The 20678-nt window shown below is 37.7% G+C and overlaps 1 protein-coding gene and 1 non-coding gene across 3 annotated transcripts in view; one reads left to right on the forward strand and one right to left on the reverse strand.

Moving 5' to 3' along the window:
• The window catches only part of LOC133525472 (dopamine D2-like receptor), a 402684-nt gene that overhangs the window by 289957 nt on the left and 92049 nt on the right, over positions 1-20678 (reverse strand). The window lies entirely within an intron of this gene.
• Trnap-agg (transfer RNA proline (anticodon AGG)) lies at positions 19580-19651 on the forward strand. Its single transcript has one exon. It is a non-coding gene; the product is annotated as a tRNA-Pro (tRNA).

Here is a 20678-nt window from a genome sequence, read left to right on the forward strand (position 1 = left end):
ATAGAGTCTCCTTGTAACGTTTTATGACCCTACAAATACTAGCTTTTAGCATCTTAAGCGACTTAGCTGTATTTGTCCGGGTTCGATAAGAATTTTCGAAGTATTTGTGCACGATCAATCTCCTGTTCTCAATTTTCATGGTCGAAAACTTTAAAATGCATAAAGCTAGGAAAATAATATTTTCACCATTAATACTTTGAGGGTTGGTGAATGAACTGTAATTGACAATTTTTTTCCCGCCACGGAATTATTATTTTTTAAACATTGCTAATTATGTGTCAATTCTATATGAACTATGCTTTAAATAAATAATAACAATAAACTACCACATATTTATAGAATACATACTATAAATATAATAATGATGGATATTATTCGAACTGTTGTTTTAGCAAATGCTTACGTAACATCCGCTTGAAAGAAAACTTACTTGGAGCTTGTCTAATATTTAGAGGGAGTGAATTCCAAAGACGACTAGCCTGGACGGCGAAAGAGTTAGTTATAAAACCGGTACGGTGTAAGGTAAGTTTGAGAATGCGCGCGCATGAGGTACGCAGCTCACATCCTAGACGAAGAGTATCGAAGACAAATTTACTTTGCAGAAGCAGAAGGCTCAAACAGGATAGAAAATAGGACAGAAAGGATCCGGAAGGACCTACGACGACGGACGGACGGGTAGTGGACGGTGGACGGTGTACGGTGTATTGTATTGTATTTTAATGAAGAACTTCTCGTACTATTTTTGCTACAATAAGGTGAACATTTCCGAGCATATTGGAAAAAAAAATATGACACTCCTTAATTGTTTTGTACCCTGTAACAGAACTAACATCGCTAACTATACACTAGTGATTATCTTACATGGGAGCTTCCAGCTCGTGATTCTAAACTGGGATAAATAGGGGACGAATGTCCCGCGATATGTATGAGCGCCATATACGAGTATGTCAACCGAAGACAAGCGATTTTGGCCTATAATATTTGGCTACGCACGCCTTATGAACCACATTGGCGACACGTGTTGCGCGATGTTGCCAGACATGTCGAGCGAAGATCGGCAACGTTGCGCCACTTCACCCAAAATCGCTGGCAACACGTGTCGCGGGATATTTGACATGTTGTTTGTTAATATCTGCATGAAGAAGCAAAATGATTCCTCTCATACCAATATAGAAGCGCGACCGAGACGCGCTAAGATTCACAATATCGTGTTTCTGGAAACCTGAATATACGTCTGGGCTTTAATGAGCACGTGGAGTACGAGTCATAATGAATTATGATGAATGGTGCGCCATACATGTGATGCCATGCGACTCACTAATAGGAGTGCTACGAGGAAGAGGGCGTGTTTTACAATTTTTACTTCTGTTATAATGAGTAACTGTTTGTCATCGAGATGAACATCAAATTAGAAACATCAAAATTAAGTAGTAACTTCCAACACATGTCAAAAATGAAAAAAAAAAAAACAATTTTAGAAACTTTAAAAACTGTAACATACTTTACGGTTTTTTACTTAGGTACTTACTCATTTCATTTATTCGTTGCAACCAATGGTATGACAGATGTTGTTAAAATAAAGTGAGTACAATCATGGATCCTACTAGGGCGTAGCAACATTTTTATGTCTACTTATTTCTTATTTTCATTACCTTTTGCAAGTTCGTTAAGAAAATATAATCCGTAGGTACCAAATTTTAACCAAAGTGTGAAGACTTGATTGCAATTATAATAGTAGAGATACGTCTATAAATACCGACGGAAAGAATTCTCGTGTTTTTGTCGTGTTACAAAATTTATAACAAATGAAATTATACTTCGTATCCAAATCCAAGACAACAAATATAATTTACTAGCAGCAGTACACGTTATCGTGCAGTCCAAGTCACACATTTTAGAGATTATAGTATTTAAAAAACAAGTTCGCGCTGTCCCTCTCACTCGCTACGCTGCGTTCCTGCTTCAACATCGCTCCTCCAGTACTCATTACATGTTTTTGTGTTAGTCCGAGTCACACGTATTTTCGCCAAAATAGTGTTCCTCTAAATATGTGTACCTAATTGTGTTTCGATTAATGTTTATTGTGCGCTGAATAAGAAGTATAGAATCAAAACATTATTTGAACTGCCGATCGCCGTACCCTCGAACGAAAAATTTATGTTTATTCAGCTCGGCAAGTCTAGTCTCGTTTGCCATACTTACATGGCAGTTAAACTTTCAATTTGAAATTGTAGGTATATTCGTTTAGCGTAATAAACTTATTACCTAAGAAATCAAGCAAGTAATTTTTACGTTCATACGAAATCACTTACTACAACTACCTTCTTTTTTGAATAAATAAATTACGGAAAAAATAAGTATGGGGCTACAAATAGATTACAATTTGAACTTTAAATAATTGTAATACGTACTATTATAGTATTATTTACTAATATAATATTATTTAGATTTCATTTTATGATTGCATAAAATGCAATGTTCACTCACAATTTTTTTTTTTTACGAGATGCTTTCGCGTACAGATTTAAATATACAAACCATATCTGAATAAAGTTAATATATACTAGGTAATCGTTTCACGAAAGCGGCTTTTACCATGTCCGATCTATCCTACCATACAATAAAACAGATAACAATGGTAATCCTCGCCGATTGGTAATAAGTGCCTATGAATGATAACAAAACGCGTCTTTATGCAAATGTACATACACAGTACCAACAAGTTTAATGAGCGTCTTATGAGGATACCTATAGGTATAAATATACAGGAGTAATGTCAATCAATACACAATCTATAAGACATTGGAAGACTATTTAGTCTGACTGACAGTTTAAAGTGTTTAATGCCATTAATCGACGTATACAAACGGGACGTGCTATGCGTGCTCCGATACCGTGCGCCCCATGCCCCATATGAGGGCCATAGTGAATCTATCGTATGAATCATGACGGATTAGGTAGTAGGCTTTAATCGGACATCGCGGTATCGTCGAGTCTTGGGTCCAATCGATGTGGTCGCCTCCTAAATTTGATCATCAGTTAGTTACCCGCTTTGTTATTATTAGACAGCTTTGATTAACATAATATAATATAATTTTAAAATGAAATATATTATGGAAAGATATACTTGATTTGTGTAATATTGTGGACTCCGTCTAATAATAATTCTCCTTTCCGTGAGTACTTAGAAGCTTAGGTTTACTGTGCAACAAGATATTCATCAAAAAGAAAATCGGTATTAACTGTGTTGATTAAAGTTTTAATGTAATTTTATAATGCACATTAATTAATAGTTCAAAATTAAAACACATATTAAATAAATATTTTCTTATAAATGAGATGTCGACATGGTACTATATTTGCCCCACTTTAATAGTGAAGAGGCTATCATTACTCCACAATCATTGTGTCGAGGGCTCCGCTTTCACAGCGTCGAGGTTATATTTGCCCCACTTTAATAGTGATGAGGCTATCATTACTCCACAACCATTGTGTCGAGGGCTCCGCTTTAACAGCGTCGAAGCTATATTTGCCCCACTTTAATAGTGAAGAGGCTATCATTACTCCACAATCATTGCGTCGAGGGCTCCGCTTTAACAGCGTTGAAGCTATATTTGCCCCACTTTAATAGTGATGAGGCTATCATTACTCCACAATCATTGTGTCGAGGGCTCCGCTTTAACAGCGTTGAAGCTATATTTGCCCCACTTTAATAGTGAAGAGGCTATCATTACTCCACAATCATTGTGTCGAGGGCTCCGCTTTAACAGCGTCGAAGCTATATTTGCCCCACTTTAATAGTGATGAGGCTATCATTACTCCACAACCATTGTGTCGAGGGCTCCGCTTTAACAGCGTCGAAGCTATATTTGCCCCACTTTAATAGTGAAGAGGCTATCATTACTCCACAATCATTGTGTCGAGGGCTCCGCTTTAACAGCGTTGAAGCTATATTTGCCCCACTTTAATAGTGATGAGGCTATCATTACTCCACAACCATTGTTTCGAGGGCTCCGCTTTAACAGCGTCGAAGCTATATTTGCCCCACTTTAATAGTGATGAGGCTATCATTACTCCACAATCACTGTGTCGAGGGCTCCGCTTTAACAGCGTTGAAGCTATATTTGCCCCACTTTAATAGTGATGAGGCTATCATTACTCCACAACCATTGTGTCGAGTGCTCCGCTTTCACAGCGTCGAAGCTATATTTGCCCCACTTTAATAGTGAAGAGGCTATCATTACTCCACAGTCATTGTGTCGAGGGCTCCGCTTTCACAGCGTTGAAGCCATATTTGCCCCACTTTAATAGTGAAGAGGCTATCATTACTCCACAATATTGTGTCGAGGGCTCCGCTTTCACAGCGTCGAGGCTATATGTACCCCACTTTAATAGTGAGGAGGCTATCATTACTCCACAATCATTGTGTCGAGGGCTCTGCTGTCGTAGTGTTGAGGCTAAGTTTGCCCCACGTCATAGTGAGGATGCTATCATTACTCCACAATAATTGTGTCAAGGGGTCCGCTGTCGCAGCTGTCGCAGTGACGAAGATATATGCCGCACATTAAGTTATAGGTACTATACAATTCCACAATAATCGTATCGAGGCGTCCATTTCCGCAGCGTCGAGGCTATATGTGCTTCATTTTAAGTGTCGAGGTTATAATGCTTCGGTCATTTGGTTCTTCGGTTGCTTTGCTCCTTTTGGTCGCTTCGCTCTTCGGTCGCTTCGTACTTCGGTCGCTACGCTCTTCGGTCCTATAATATTTATTATTTATTTATTTATTTTATAATGATTGAAGACTTTAATAGTATTGGAAGTAGCTTTACGCATGTAAATATAAGGGACTAAAGAGCAAAAATATTGAAGGTTGAGCTAAAGTTTACAGGACTTGTAAAAATAATGAAATATAAAGGAGGTTCTTGTTACGCTGAGGTAATTTAATAGGTGTTAATGCGGCCTAAAATACCTTAAACAAAATGTACGCAATGTCATTGCCCTTACAGAAAAAGAAATGCTGTATGTAAACAACATATAGGAAAAAATATATCTGTAAACCCTTTAACCCAAATTTATGATTCGTACTCATATCACGCTGTTATATACTCCTAATAACTTCAAACGTGATATGCTGTCAAGAATATACCATATCAACGAGCCTAATGTAATAAATCCGGTACAATTTACTTACGGATTCTCAGCTCCAAACTTCAGGGGAACATCGCCGCATCAAACAAGAGGTGAACCGCCGTTGATGCACTATCCCGCGACGCGAAATAAGTGCTGTAAATTGTGCAACCATGCAACTAGAGTTATGCTGCCACGTGTTGCAGTCGCTTGCGCTAAGTAGCTAGATTAATAATCGCAATAAAGGGTTGAAATCCTTTAACAATAACATTATTATTGTCTGAAATGTAAATGCTCGGGTTGTCATATTGTCTTGCTGTAAAAGAAAGCTTAAATAGTTTTCATTTTTCGTCGCAATGCACACTGTACAGTTTTATTGTAGGTAACGTTAAAAAATGTTACTCCTTAAAATGAAGTACAAGTTACAAGTCATGCCAGATATTTTGTTCACAAATATATCATAACTCAACACATAATCTACCTAAGTTCCTTGCCACTTGTTAGCGTAGTAGCCATCATCGTTCAGATACGCATAAGCAGATGAGATTAGCTATTTAGTTATAAATAATATCATATTACTATTTCTTGATCTGTGGTAATAACTAAAATTAGTCCATCTATATTTTCAAAGTGATAAGTTTCAAATACTTAATACCTACAGGATACTCTACTAGTAATTGTCCAGACTTAGTTTTAAAGTACTTACATATAGCCTTGATATTTATGGTAGCTTTACAATGAAGGAAATTCTCCTTTATCTACCTCACTCAAAGGCTATTTACCGAGGAAAGTATTGATTGCTGTATTCAAAATTAACTTTAAAGTGTCGTAACATAAAATTAGATTATATTTTAGGGTCAGTAACGCGCATGTAATATACCTCTGCAGTAGCGGGCATTCATAGGCTACGGTGATTGTTTACCATCAGGCAGGCCGTATGCTTGTTTGTCTCCGTTGTAATTACATCCAGAGAATGGTTGGTAAATTCTAAATTATACAAAATGGTTTGTTTATATGGTTACAGACAGAAAATGCCCATCTAAAACTTATTTAGAGCCAACTAAAGCTTGAAAACACATTTACACTTAATGGCGTCCTGGCTTGTAAATGACATAAAAATAGTTGTACCTTGTGAATATTAAGATATATACAACTTTATCAATATACTACAGTGAAATCAAAGAAAGTTTTATACTTTTTTAATATTAACGAAATGAAATACCAAGAGCAATTTCACTCCTTAATTTTATTATGCTATACATACATTTTACATTTATACTATGTGGATACATAAATAATTATTTAAATTGGATATAAATTAATAACTTCTAGGTGGTACGTTGTTCTCTTTAGTCAAAATCAATAATATCAGTATGTTCGTAACATACTGATTTGATATCGATATTTTATTTTATTTTCGCATTCAGGATTTGAATTTAAATACAAAGCTCTGAACATCTGCTAGTAAATTATATTTGTTGTCTTGGATTTGGATACGAAGTATAATTAATAATCAAACGAACTTACCTGTGAAGTTTGATTACAATTATGCGAGTATCCAAATCCAAGACAACAAAGACCCGCCCCCCATCCCCAAAAATGAAAATAAAATAGTCTCTGTTAATAACACAAAAATAACTCTGAAATAATGAGTACTGGAGGAGCGATGTTGAAGCAGGAACGCAGCGTAGCGAGTGAGAGGGACAGCGCGAACTTGTTTTTTAAATACTATAATCTCTAAAATGTGTGACTTGGACTGCACGATAACGTGTACTGCTGCTAGTAAATTATATTTGTTGTCTTGGATTTGGATACTCGCATAATTGTAATCAAACTTCACAGGTAAGTTCGTTTGATTATTAATTATAACGGAATTTACCTACCTCTTCAAACAATTTCTAAGCCCTAATAAGGATGTATTCACAAAGTTTGAAGAAGTTGCGACTTCCAGAGTTCAGTGAAAGTCGATAATATCAGCACAGCGTGCGTGCGCCAGGACTCGAACCCGCGACCTTCGCAACTGGGCCAAAGAGAAAGTTGACAAAAACAAACTTGAGCCGTTTGCCGCATTCTTCTTTTATTAGTTCCCCGGTGTTGCTAGTGGTGTTAGTGTTGGTTGAGACTCAAGTCGTCTGCTTTAAGACTCGACTTGGTTTTCAAACTCTAGACATTAAGTCGAAACTTGATTTCTTAACCAGACATGTGTCTTCTGTAAAAACTTGAGTCCTGTAAAGATACGTAACTCTTAAAATATCCATGAAAAATTGTGAACGGCATTGTCATTACATGAGATTCAAAGGTAAGGGTCACACATCATTCAATAACGCCTATTTTCTTAGTGTTCGTTTCGATAAAACCTAATTTGTTTTTTGACGAAGTCGTTATCCGAAGGCTTGCGTCCTATTAAGTTGCGCTTAAAAGAATCAATAAATTTCTTGACTCGGAGCCTAAAAGACTCAGAAGTTTTTTAAGTGCGCGTAAAAACGAGACGAACTCTTCACATTTAGACTCAAAAGACTCGAGGTCCTACCAACACTAAGCGGTGGATCGGTACTGGGTATATTCCCCATAAGATTCCCCAATTTAGAAAATCCCTATTAATGTTATAATTAAATGCGGGAAAAACTCTGTTTGTCATCAGTTACCTCTTCACGCTTAAACTGCTAAACAGATTTAGATAAAATTTGAAACGTATGCATGTTTTACCATTAGAATCATAAATGTATGAGTAGGTATGTCAATTACATATCTCAATATTTTTATTGGAGTATGGACACCCGCACAACCAGAGGGGTTGACTAATTCTACAAAATTCGGAGCTTGAAATTTACTCCTGAGGATTATTCTCGCGGCACGTCACTAAGTGTCGCCGACGGCGCCGCGGGGGTGCCGGCAGGGTGTGCGGGGAGGAGGAGGGGGAGGGAGTGTCACTTCACACGCACAACTCTTCAACTCCCCTTCAACTTTACTCAGTAATCGTTCAATCGAGAGTCGACATGAAAAACTACAACTTTCCGCTAACTTGGTGACGAGAGCTTTTGCTCATTTTCAGTAAAACTTACAAAGGTAAAAGTTATAAAGGCCTTTTGTCTGTCTACTGGGGAAATATGGAATTTACATTACATTTCAAATATGAAAGGTCAAATTACATTAAGTAATTCATGACACAAGATATTCATTTTCATTTACAAATCTCTTGTTTTTGTGCACTAAATACCTATAATTAAACAACTGTAGTTTAATAGAATTTAAATGACTGGCAGGCTAATTCGGGTATTAATTATTCGGTCTGTTTCCCATATGATACTGATCTGTCAGTCTCAACAGTGGCATTTCGTCAACCAAAAACGTCAATTTTTACACTGACAGATCAGTAGTAACTAAAACTCGAATTGCCCTACGAGTTCGCACAGCAGCGACATCAAAAACAAAATACAATGTTCAAAAGTTGGTCCTGAACAATAGTATTCTAATAAATTTCGAAATTCCACATTAAAAAAACTAGAACTAACTAACCTAGAACAATTTGGCAACGGGCACTGTACGCGCAAACTTTTGCCCGTTATTATGAAACTTCTACTTACTATTTCGTGACCTTACTTTACTCTTGTTGGTCGTACCACGAAAGAATGTTTAACTAATAAGACTTAAATATTCAACAGTTCTATAATTTACTAATGAAGGAACCATAAAATCTTCTTCAGAATCGCTAGTAAACAAACTTTATTTTCTATTTCCAACTTATTTTTTGCTTGACATTTAGGTTACACATAGTTTATACATAGTCAGAAAAACAAAAAAGAATAGGTACTGAAGAACTTCAAACTAAGTATTAGAGCTTATTTTTAGATGAAACATAAAATTAGGTTTGACTTAAGTACCTATGTATGACCTACAAGTTGTAGGGGAGAGCGCAGAAGTTTAGCCAACCTGTCTGCCCGCCGTCCTGGCTGGTTCCCGCGGCAGGAAATTTGCTCCCGCGAATATCTTTAAGCAGGTCCTGGGAGTACGTCGGGGCCTGCTAATGCGTTATTTCCTCGTATCGTGTTTTATCACACAGATGGTATATATTCAACTAGAAGCAGCAAATGCTTGTTCTTCGTGTGTATGTTTACAAGTAACATGCAGCGTACCCGCTCAATGATACTCCCGTTCCATGCGTTCTGGAATATATATTTATTTCTTACCAGTTTCACTTCACCAGAGGGTGATCAAACGATGCAAATGCATTATTCTACAAAAAACACTCAATTGTTAGATATGCCTATCATATTTGAAGTGTTCCATCGATTTCTCCAGAATAAGACAATGTGAAATTAACCAACTGTGAGATAGTCTCTTTCAAACAGAAAATAATTTCTTAACCAGGTCCAACCGCCTGTGAGAAATCGGGAATATAAGCAAATTTAAAAACAAAAAATTACAAAACAGTAAATTATTTTGTTATGAGTGTTCCGACTGAACGTCTAGCGATCTTCAACAAGGAGGAGTTTTGGTCGAAGGGTGTCAAGTTCCGGCGGTTCCGCAGCCGGCTCCCTGACACTGCGGGGTTGTTTACTGCGGAGCTGATTCATCGTATGGTTGTGATGTGTTTTGTACTTGTTAGTTTTAAGATATATTTTTATAGTTAATATGTAAGCTAGTTTTAAGGTATTTATCTATGGGCCACTGGGCCATGGTTGCCTGCCTTGCCACAGATCCCGACGAACTGAAATAATTTATAAATTAATTTATCATCATTAAATTACCACTCAATCTATTCCAAACGTAACAGGCGTTCAAAAATTGACGCGCTCGGTTATCACTTATCATACTGTTGAAAGTAAATATGTACTTGTACATCGAGGTCAATCCGTGGTCTGTGTATCGTATTCTCCTACCGCGCGCCCTTGTTTATCATAAAAAGCCAACAAAAACGGCGGAATTTTTTACGATACGTCCACGATTATTGCTGTAAGGCGAGACGACGACTAATTTCGCCAGACACAATTTCCTTTTGTTTTTGCGGAAATAATTGTCGTTTTGATTGCTTACTCGTTTTTACAAAGTCTTTCAATTAAGGGCTTATTGTTACACTCGGTTATTAAATTTTTGTTTAATTGTTCTCCCTTTTTAGCTGTTTTACTCCTTCGTATTGCGCAGTATTTTTTTATAGTCAGATTGCACTTAGAGAGAGAACTCATGACACGAAGTCTCGGAACACTACGAGTAAGGGGAGAAATTCCCAGTTGTTCCATAATACCGTAAAATCCTTAAAGAATAGAGTTCATGAATATTTGAACAAAAAGTACCAGTTCCTTGAAACTGTACTCTAGCCCTGGAGCCTCACAAACAAGTGCACGACTGGACACTGCAGTGACTGACTAAAATGCAAATGGATGTCATCAACGGAGGTGTGCCACTTCGAGTTGTTTAAGACTTTGAGTCATCTGCTTTAAGACTCGACTCAGTTTTCAGACTCTGATAAAGTCAAAACTCGAGATCTTTTCAACTTGTAAGAGTCCCCAGTCGGTCGTAGAGGCTTGAGTCCTTTTTAAAGAATTCTCATTTTTACGAAAAAAAAAAACAAGCTGCATTATCGTCATGTAAAACGTTTTATTAAAACAATGCAATTGTCTTCATGTAAAATACAATACTCCATTTTTTTACTATTTACATAAAGCCTACAATACTGTTGACGGAGTCTTTATTCGGAGGCTCGAGTCCCTTTGAGTTGTGAGTTGCGCTTTAAGAAAGATTCAATAAGGGACTCAACTCGGCACTTACATTCCCTTGGTGGTCAACTGGGCTCGCAGAGCACTGAGCCCGCAGGTTCAGTTGCCCACTTTTATTCAGATTTTTTTTTTTATTGCATTTATATTTTAAGTTAAGCGTAAAATATCACTAAACGTGCTAAAAGTCAGTTTTCTAGTTGTGATAAAGGTAGTAGTAGTAGTAAACTCTTTATTGTACACAAACAGTACAGGTAATAAAGGTAATAAAACGAACTTACAATTAGGAAAAGCTAAGTACAAATGCGAACTTATCCCTTCAAGGGATCTCCCTCCAGTTAACCTTTGCGTAGATGAGAGAAGAGAGTGAAAAGCGGGTGACAAATGCAGTAACATGTACAACACACAAACACACGAGACAAGACACCAGACAAGGTACCAGAAAACCAAAGGTCACCAGAGGGCCTAGCCAAGATGACAACCGTTGATAGAAAACGCCAATCGAAACTTAATTAATGTACGGAAAAGTCACGCTCGCGGGACTGACCGTTGCATCTGTCGTTCCAATCATTTTTTTCTTTTCACTTGCGTCTGTTGATGTACGATTGTCTTTGGGGCTAGGCCGTAAAATTATTTTGATATACTTCCTTATCGAGTGCAGACTGCCCAACTTATCCGAGTTATTCTTTTCGACTTGAAGTTGCCCAAACGGCCTTGTTGATGTCGCCTGCACGTAAACACGGAATTGGGTCAATGTGCCGTGGGGTGCGAGTTCGACTCCCGGACCCGTTTCCGCCAATAAACCGTTATTGCTTATGGTAATACTGGAGCAGGAGCTTGTCCCTTCCTTTACTATCTTAATGTTTCAATATTGAATACCATTACAATAATTTTATTGGTAGGTGGACGTCCGATTGCCCGGCACTGGCCCAATATAAAATGTAGGTAAGGTCAATACGGGTAAGTGTGGCTGCGGGATAAGTGTGACTAGCCTTCATACCGAAGCCAGTTTACATATTGATTAGTATTTAGTGCGAGTTCATATATTTGCCACTAAACGCAAGTAGCAAATGAATGAAATCGCACCAAATACTAATCAATGTGTAAACAGACCCCAATGCGAAGGCCAGTCACACTTAGCCATATGCCATACTATTCCGTATTGACCTTAGATACACCATCGTCCCTAGAGATGACAGCGGTGTATCACCTATTGACCTTAGATACGTCATCGTTCCTAGAGATGACAGCGGGGTATCAACTATTGACCTTAGATACGTCATCGTCCCTAGAGATGACAGCGGGATATCAACTATTGACCTTAGATACGTCATCGTCCCTAGAGATGACAGCGGGGTATCAACTGTTGACTTTAGATACGTCATCGTCCCTAGAGATGACAGCGGGGTATCAACTATTGACCTTAGATACGTCATCGTCCCTAGAGATGACAGCGGGGTATCAACTATTGACCATAGATACGTTTATCGTAGTATGGCTTAAGGTAATAAGTATTAACAATATTAGACGTATTACACTAGCCTCCGCCCACATCTTCCTTCGCGTACAAATAAATATATTTAATTTTGTAAAACGCCACTAATAAAGGAATTTATTAAATTCAATCCGAAAGAGGGTGACAATTAGGTTGAAAAAGTTTTCGCGGACGTAATAGCAGGCAGAGGTTATTTGAAGAATATGTCATAAATTTCAAGATACTAACTATAACTATTCAGGCTAGTGTTGGCAAGAACTCAAGTATTTTGAGTTTGAATTAGAAGAACTCGCCCCTTTTTAGCTGTTAGCTGTGCTTAGCCTACTGAGCCTTTTAAGTTGAGAGCTAGTATTTTTTAGCTCAGAAAGACTCGAGCATCCGAATGAATCATAGGTTTTATTTAAACAGTAAAGAAAATAGGCGTATTATACAGGGTGTTTGGTGCATCGTTAGCCAAAAAAAATTGGAGGATTGCTGGGGTTATTTTCTATCACCTTACGCCCTCTAAAAAATTCTTGGGCCCACGTATAATTTTTTTTCGTTTTTCTTGTAATTTATGAAAAATCTTCAGGGCCGATATGCTTAAACTTCATTTAAAAAATAAGTGAGTGATAAAGAGATGCAATTTTTACTGCATCGTAATCTCTAACGTTGCACGGCTCGAATAATGTCAAATTTACTGACACGTAACGTCTAATTTTTTTTTATTGGCCCTCAAATGTTTACAACGTGTAAAAATTTAGTCTAAAGTCAACTTTGATTTGCAATGAAAAAAAAAATTAAAGAGACAGCGGTCTTGAAACTGTTTAAAAAAAAACTGTGTTTTGTGTTCTTTCTAACGATGTACAATTATCTTAAAAAAACCTTTCATAAACTTCATTTTTTTCACGATTTAGTAACGAACGCAACGGTAAAGTTATCGAGATTCAAACATTGACACTGTTCCCTTTTGCTGCCAGCTTTGAAGTCCCCATTTTCTTTCAACACACAGGTTGATCTACAGGTTGTAAAGATTTGAAACTTATCTTTCGTAAATTTGGACGTCAAGGTCAACTTTCACAAATTTGAGCGTAAGCGATTAGGCATGATAAGATAAGAAAAAAATCATGAAAACAACACGTGCGAAGCAGGTAAAGACTGCTATCTCTCTCTTACGCAGCCAGCTCAATTAAGTGCAGTTGTCTTTTTGTGTTGAACTGAAAGATGACCTTGAACTTAAAGTCCAAGTTTAATACTGGTTTCTTTTTGAGATAATTGGATATTGGCAGAAAGACCGTGATTTCATAATTCTGACTTCTTTCTAACACGATGTACAATAATCCCAAAACACCTTTCATGAACTTCTTCAGATTTTGGGAAATGAAGGCATCATGGAATTGTCGACATGCAATAAAAAAAAAACATTTTTTTTTGTAAGCTTTCAAGTTTTTTTTATTAAATCAAATCTTTTACACTACAAATCTTGCTCGAACTGACGACCTTCGTTGCGAATGCATGCGTAGCACCTGTTTCTTATTTCGACCGTAGTTGTTCGCATTCGGATTTCTCCTTTGATCACATCAAACGCCGCCAATATCCGCTGGGACAAATCTTCTGGTGATTCTACTTCCGTTGCGTAGACGAGTTCCTTTGCCCGTCCCCAGATGTGAAAGTCCAAGGGAGTTAGGTCCGGGGACCGTGGGGGCCATGGAATGGGGCCGTCTCTTCCAATCCATGAATTAGGGAAAGCGTTGTCTAGGTGCTCCCTGACTGTTATCCTCCAGTGTGCGGGACAACCATCTTGTTGAAAAACGATACGCCTATCTTCATTGAAATGAGGTACATCAGCTAGTAATTCAGGTAGATCATGTTGTAAAAAATGAAGATAGTTGTCTCCATTCAAATTATCGGGTAGGAAGTGTGGCCCAACCACTTGATCGCCAATAACTCCCGCCCATACATTGAAGCCGTATCTTCTCTGGAAACCTCTAGCTCTTTTCACGTGTGGATTTTCATTTATCGGCGACCAGTGGTGCAGGTTGTGTAAATTCAGTATCCCCTCTCGTGTAAATTTGGACTCGTCTGTCCAAAGAATGCTTCTTAAAAAGTCACGGTCCTCTAAATCCGTGTGCAGCAATAAACGACAAAACCGGACACGATTTCCAAAGTCGTTATCTTCAAGACCTGCAAAGAAAGAAAGACAAATAAGAATCTGACAAGGTTTGTGAAATGGAATGTGGGGTAATTAGGTACATACACGATAACGTAAAGGACACAGTGACGTTACGTTTCGAAGTCAATAACAGCAAAATAAACGCGAAAAGCTGAGGTTCAGTTCTCTAGTCAATTGGTATGGATTAAAAGTAATTCTAGCGTTTAATACCTTGGACTGGAGTGTAGTGAAATGCGTGCATGTTGTTTTGGCGAAGAACTTTCCACACCTTCCAGATTGAAATTTCCAGTTGTCCAGCTACATCTCTGATGCTCTTATTCGGGTCTTCTTCCATTATGGCTAAGATCCTTTCATCAACTGCAACATTGTGTCGAACCACAATTCCTCTCGGTTCATTTACGTTCAAATTACCAGTTTCCCTTAAGCGTCGGTAAGTGTTTTGAAACGTATTGCGGTTTGGTAAGCGTCTATTGGGGAATCGTTCCTGGTAGATTCTTTGCGCTGCTCGTGCTACACCATCAGCTTTACCGTACGCCATCAACATGTCCGCATACTCTTCATTCGTAAAGGCAGCCATTTTTGAACGATCAAAACTCAACAAAACAGAGATTAACAAAAACAACAGAAAACTAACAAAAAAACAACAGTACTAAGATCGCAAATGCTTCAACCACAAGAGACAGTCAAATCACGACTAATGTCTAATTGATACCACCACCACCCCCCAGGTTCATCTTTGCTGGGTTCTTGGGTTAAACGTCGAGTAAAAGAGAGAGACAACTGCACTTAATTGTGCTGTGTAAGAGAGAGATAGCAGTCTTTACCTGCTTCGCACGTGTTGTTTTCATGATTTTTTCCTTATCTTATCATGCCTAATCGCTTACGCTCAAATTTGTGAAAGTTGACCTTGAAGTCCAAATTTACGAAAGATAAGTTTCGAATCTTTACAACCTGTAGATCAACCTGTGTGTTGAAAGAAAATGGGGACTTCAAAGCTGTCAGCAAAAGGGAACAGTGTCAATGTTTGAATCTCGATAACTTTACCGTTGCGTTCGTTACTAAATCGTGAAAAAAAATGAAGTTTATGAAAGGTTTTTTTAAGATAATTGTACATCGTTAGAAAGAACACAAAACACAGTTTTTTTTTAAACAGTTTCAAGACCGCTGTCTGTTTAATTTTTTTTTTCATTGCAAATCAAAGTTGACTTTAGACTAAATTTTTACACGTTGTAAACATTTGAGGGCCAATAAAAAAAAATTAGACGTTACGTGTCAGTAAATTTGATATTATTCGATTGATATTGTTCTTTCTAACGATGTACAATTATCTTAAAAAAACCTTTCATAAACTTCATTTTTTTTCACGATTTAGTAACGAACGCAACGGTAAAGTTATCGAGATTCAAACATTGACACTGTTCCCTTTTGCTGACAGCTTTGAAGTCCCCATTTTCTTTCAACACACAGGTTGATCTACAGGTTGTAAAGATTCGAAACTTATCTTTCGTAAATTTGGACTTCAAGGTCAACTTTCACAAATTTGAGCGTAAGCGATTAGGCATGATAAGATAAGGAAAAAATCATGAAAACAACACGTGCGAAGCAGGTAAAGACTGCTATCTCTCTCTTACACAGCACAATTAAGTGCAGTTGTCTCTCTCTTTTACTCGACGTTTAACCCAAGAACCCAGCAAAGATGAACCTGGGGGGTGGTGGTGGTATCAATTAGACATTAGTCGTGATTTGACTGTCTCTTGTGGTTGAAGCATTTGCGATCTTAGTACTGTTGTTTTTTTGTTAGTTTTCTGTTGTTTTTGTTAATCTCTGTTTTGTTGAGTTTTGATCGTTCAAAAATGGCTGCCTTTACGAATGAAGAGTATGCGGACATGTTGATGGCGTACGGTAAAGCTGATGGTGTAGCACGAGCAGCGCAAAGAATCTACCAGGAACGATTCCCCAATAGACGCTTACCAAACCGCAATACGTTTCAAAACACTTACCGACGCTTAAGGGAAACTGGTAATTTGAACGTAAATGAACCGAGAGGAATTGTGGTTCGACACAATGTTGCAGTTGATGAAAGGATCTTAGCCATAATGGAAGAAGACCCGAATAAGAGCATCAGAGATGTAGCTGGACAACTGGAAATTTCAATCTGGAAGGTGTGGAAAGTTCTTCGCCAAAACAACATGCACGCATTTCACTACACTCCAGTCCAAGGTATTAAACGCTAGAATTACTTTTAATCCATACCAATTGACTAGAGAACTGAACCTCAGCTTTTCGCGTTTATTTTGCTGTTATTGACTTCGAAACGTAACGTCACTGTGTCCTTTACGCTATCGTGTATGTACCTAATTACCCCACATTCCATTTCACAAACCTAGTCAGATTCTTATTTGTCTTTCTTTCTTTGCAGGTCTTGAAGATAACGACTTTGGAAATCGTGTCCGGTTTTTTCGTTTATTGCTGCACACGGATTTAGAGGACCGTGACTTTTTAAGAAGCATTCTTTGGACAGACGAGTCCAAATTTACACGAGAGGGGATACTGAATTTACACAACCTGCACCACTGGTCGCCGATAAATGAAAATCCACACGTGAAAAGAGCTAGAGGTTTCCAGAGAAGATACGGCTTCAATGTATGGGCGGGAGTTATTGGCGATCAAGTGGTTGGGTCACACTTCCTACCCGATAATTTGAATGGAGACAACTATCTTCATTTTTTACAACATGATCTACCTGAATTACTAGCTGATGTACCTCATTTCAATGAAGATAGGCGTATCGTTTTTCAACAAGATGGTTGTCCCGCACACTGGAGGATAACAGTCAGGGAGCACCTAGACAACGCTTTCCCTAATTCATGGATTGGAAGAGACGGCCCCATTCCATGGCCCCCACGGTCCCCGGACCTAACTCCCTTGGACTTTTACATCTGGGGACGGGCAAAGGAACTCGTCTACGCAACGGAAGTAGAATCACCAGAAGATTTGTCCCAGCGGATATTGGCGGCGTTTGATGTGATCAAAGGAGAAATCCGAATGCGAACAACTACGGTCGAAATAAGAAACAGGTGCTACGCATGCATTCGCAACGAAGGTCGTCAGTTCGAGCAAGATTTGTAGTGTAAAAGATTTGATTTAATAAAAAAAACTTGAAAGCTTACAAAAAAAAATGTTTTTTTTTTATTGCATGTCGACAATTCCATGATGCCTTCATTTCCCAAAATCTGAAGAAGTTCATGAAAGGTGTTTTGGGATTATTGTACATCGTGTTAGAAAGAAGTCAGAATTATGAAATCACGGTCTTTCTGCCAATATCCAATTATCTCAAAAAGAAACCTGTATTAAACTTGGACTTTAAGTTCAAGGTCATCTTTCAGTTCAACACAAAAAGACAACTGCACTTAATTGAGCTGGCTGTGTATGAGAGAGATAGCAGTCTTTACCTGCTTCGCACGTGTTGTTTTCATGATTTTTTTCTTATCTTATCATGCCTAATCGCTTACGCTCAAATTTGTGAAAGTTGACCTTGACGTCCAAATTTACGAAAGATAAGTTTCAAATCTTTACAACCTGTAGATCAACCTGTGTGTTGAAAGAAAATGGGGACTTCAAAGCTGGCAGCAAAAGGGAACAGTGTCAATGTTTGAATCTCGATAACTTTACCGTTGCGTTCGTTACTAAATCGTGAAAAAAATGAAGTTTATGAAAGGTTTTTTTAAGATAATTGTACATCGTTAGAAAGAACACAAAACACAGTTTTTTTTTAAACAGTTTCAAGACCGCTGTCTCTTTAATTTGTTTTTTTCATTGCAAATCAAAGTTGACTTTAGACTAAATTTTTACACGTTGTAAACATTTGAGGGCCAATAAAAAAAAAATTAGACGTTACGTGTCAGTAAATTTGACATTATTCGAGCCGTGCAACGTTAGAGATTACGATGCAGTAAAAATTGCATCTCTTTATCACTCACTTATTTTTTAAATGAAGTTTAAGCATATCGGCCCTGAAGATTTTTCATAAATTACAAGAAAAACGAAAAAAAATTATACGTGGGCCCAAGAATTTTTTAGAGGGCGTAAGGTGATAGAAAATAACCCCAGCAATCCTCCAATTTTTTTTGGCTAACGATGCACCAAACACCCTGTATATTACACGAAGACAATCGCATTTTGATTTTTTTTGTTAATGAATTGAGAGTTATCTGAAAAGGACTTATTATTTATTATTTATTAATTTATTAGAGCTTCAGTATTCCACAGAGAATCATTTGATATATATAAATTTGAAATTTTATTTTATTGTATCTTTGAAAAGTACTTAAGTATCTACAAAAGAATTGTGTCTCAAAGAAAATAAAAAGGACTCGATTACAGGCTTAAATAAATAAACAACAAATAAATGCACTCTCCTATGCGCCTAATTAATAAACGAAGTACAACCCTCATTAGTGAAATTATGATTTATTCCTTTATTTACAAATACATAAGTCAATGTGACAGCTGAAGACAAACAATTTTTAGGTAATTGAGGCTTGTAGCGCGTTTATAAATAAGGGGTATATATTTAGATAACATAATTTAGATAACGAAATTCCACCTGTAGTGTCATTTTGTGATATCACTGTTTTTAAAAACATTTTTTTATTTACATTTGTATCAACCTAAAGATACCTATAGGAATGTATACTTAAGAGCCATTATAACGGGTCAACCTGTGAATATTTCTATGAAAAGTGTTTCTTTTTTTTATTGCTACTGAGTGTACCTCTAGCGCCCACAATATTTATAATCCACAATAATACACGTCGATTGCGCCGTAATCAATAGTTTAGCCCTTGATTATGAATAATTTTATGGTTTTTTTATAATAGCGGCATTGATAAAAAATAAAGTAGATAAGTTCCTGTTGATAATGCTCCATACATAATTGAAGGTGCCTCTTATATTCAGCACATTAGGGTTTAATATCGCATATCTCGTAAGTCTTTCTGCATAAATATGTATGTCACCTTTCACTTATGACGAAAGATGGGGACTGTGAATACGATACGAAGTGTTCGTATAATTCGGGCACAAGCTCAGCTGGCTCGTTGGTCTAGGGGTATGATTTTCGCTTAGGGTGCGAGAGGTCCCGGGTTCAAATCCCGGACGAGCCCAAAAATACAGTTTTGTTTTTTTTTTGTTGTTATGGTTATTAAAGGTGCTCCAAATTATTTCAAAACTGCATACAATTATTCTTTAGAAAAACGAGTACATTAAATATTTGACATAATCAGAATTGATATGTCAGAGGAGCGTAATGTTCATAAATATATGAACACGCCTAGCAGAGCGGTGACGGTTCGGGCGGATATGCTGCTAGCTACGTTTGAGCAGTATAAGGTAGAATGTCCGACTGCTCATCACTGTCCCAGTATCTTAAACGAGTAACAATTCAATATCCAAAATGTTAAATATTAATAATAGACAGCCGATAAAATATTGTATCAAAAATGTTTTTTTTAAAGCTGCTTACACCACTTACGCTCCGGTGTGTCTAGGTAAAATCATTCGGGATATTCAGGCCCAGCCTGTATATCTGTCTGGCGAGGCCCCTCGTGGGTGCTCGGCCCGAGTGGTGTCACGAGGCTGGTGATATTGCTACTAATTGGCTGTCCGCGTTCGTGGCTCTAGCAACCAAAGATTGTTCGGTAATATATGATAACCAAGCTACATGAGGCGGCCAACGTGCACCGCGCACCGCTGCGCTGCGTGCACAGCGTGCACTCCCGTCAAAGTAGTGTAAAGCCAAGTATAATATTTTTGAAGAGCGTTGGTGTTTAGTTGCTTAGTTCTTAGTTTACGACCGGTCTGGCCTAGTGGGTAGTGACCCTGCCTATGAAGCCGATGGTCCCGGGTTCAAATCCTGGTATGGGCATTTATTCGTGTGGTGAGCATGGATATTTGTTCCTGGGTCATGGGTGTTTTCTATATATTTAAGTATTTATATATATTATATATATCGTTGCCTTAGTACCCTCAACGGCCTCAATACAAGCCTTATTGAGCTTAGTGTGGGACTTGGTCAATTTGTGTAATAATGTCCTATAATATTTGTTCAATTTCGGCAGTAGCTCTAGGGTGAATGGCACACTAGTTGACACTTTGCTGTCTCACATTTCTAATTTTAATGACGTAAGTTTA

Source organism: Cydia pomonella, chromosome 15 (assembly GCF_033807575.1).
Source record: "Cydia pomonella isolate Wapato2018A chromosome 15, ilCydPomo1, whole genome shotgun sequence".
NCBI classification, from domain to species: Eukaryota; Metazoa; Arthropoda; class Insecta; order Lepidoptera; family Tortricidae; genus Cydia; species Cydia pomonella.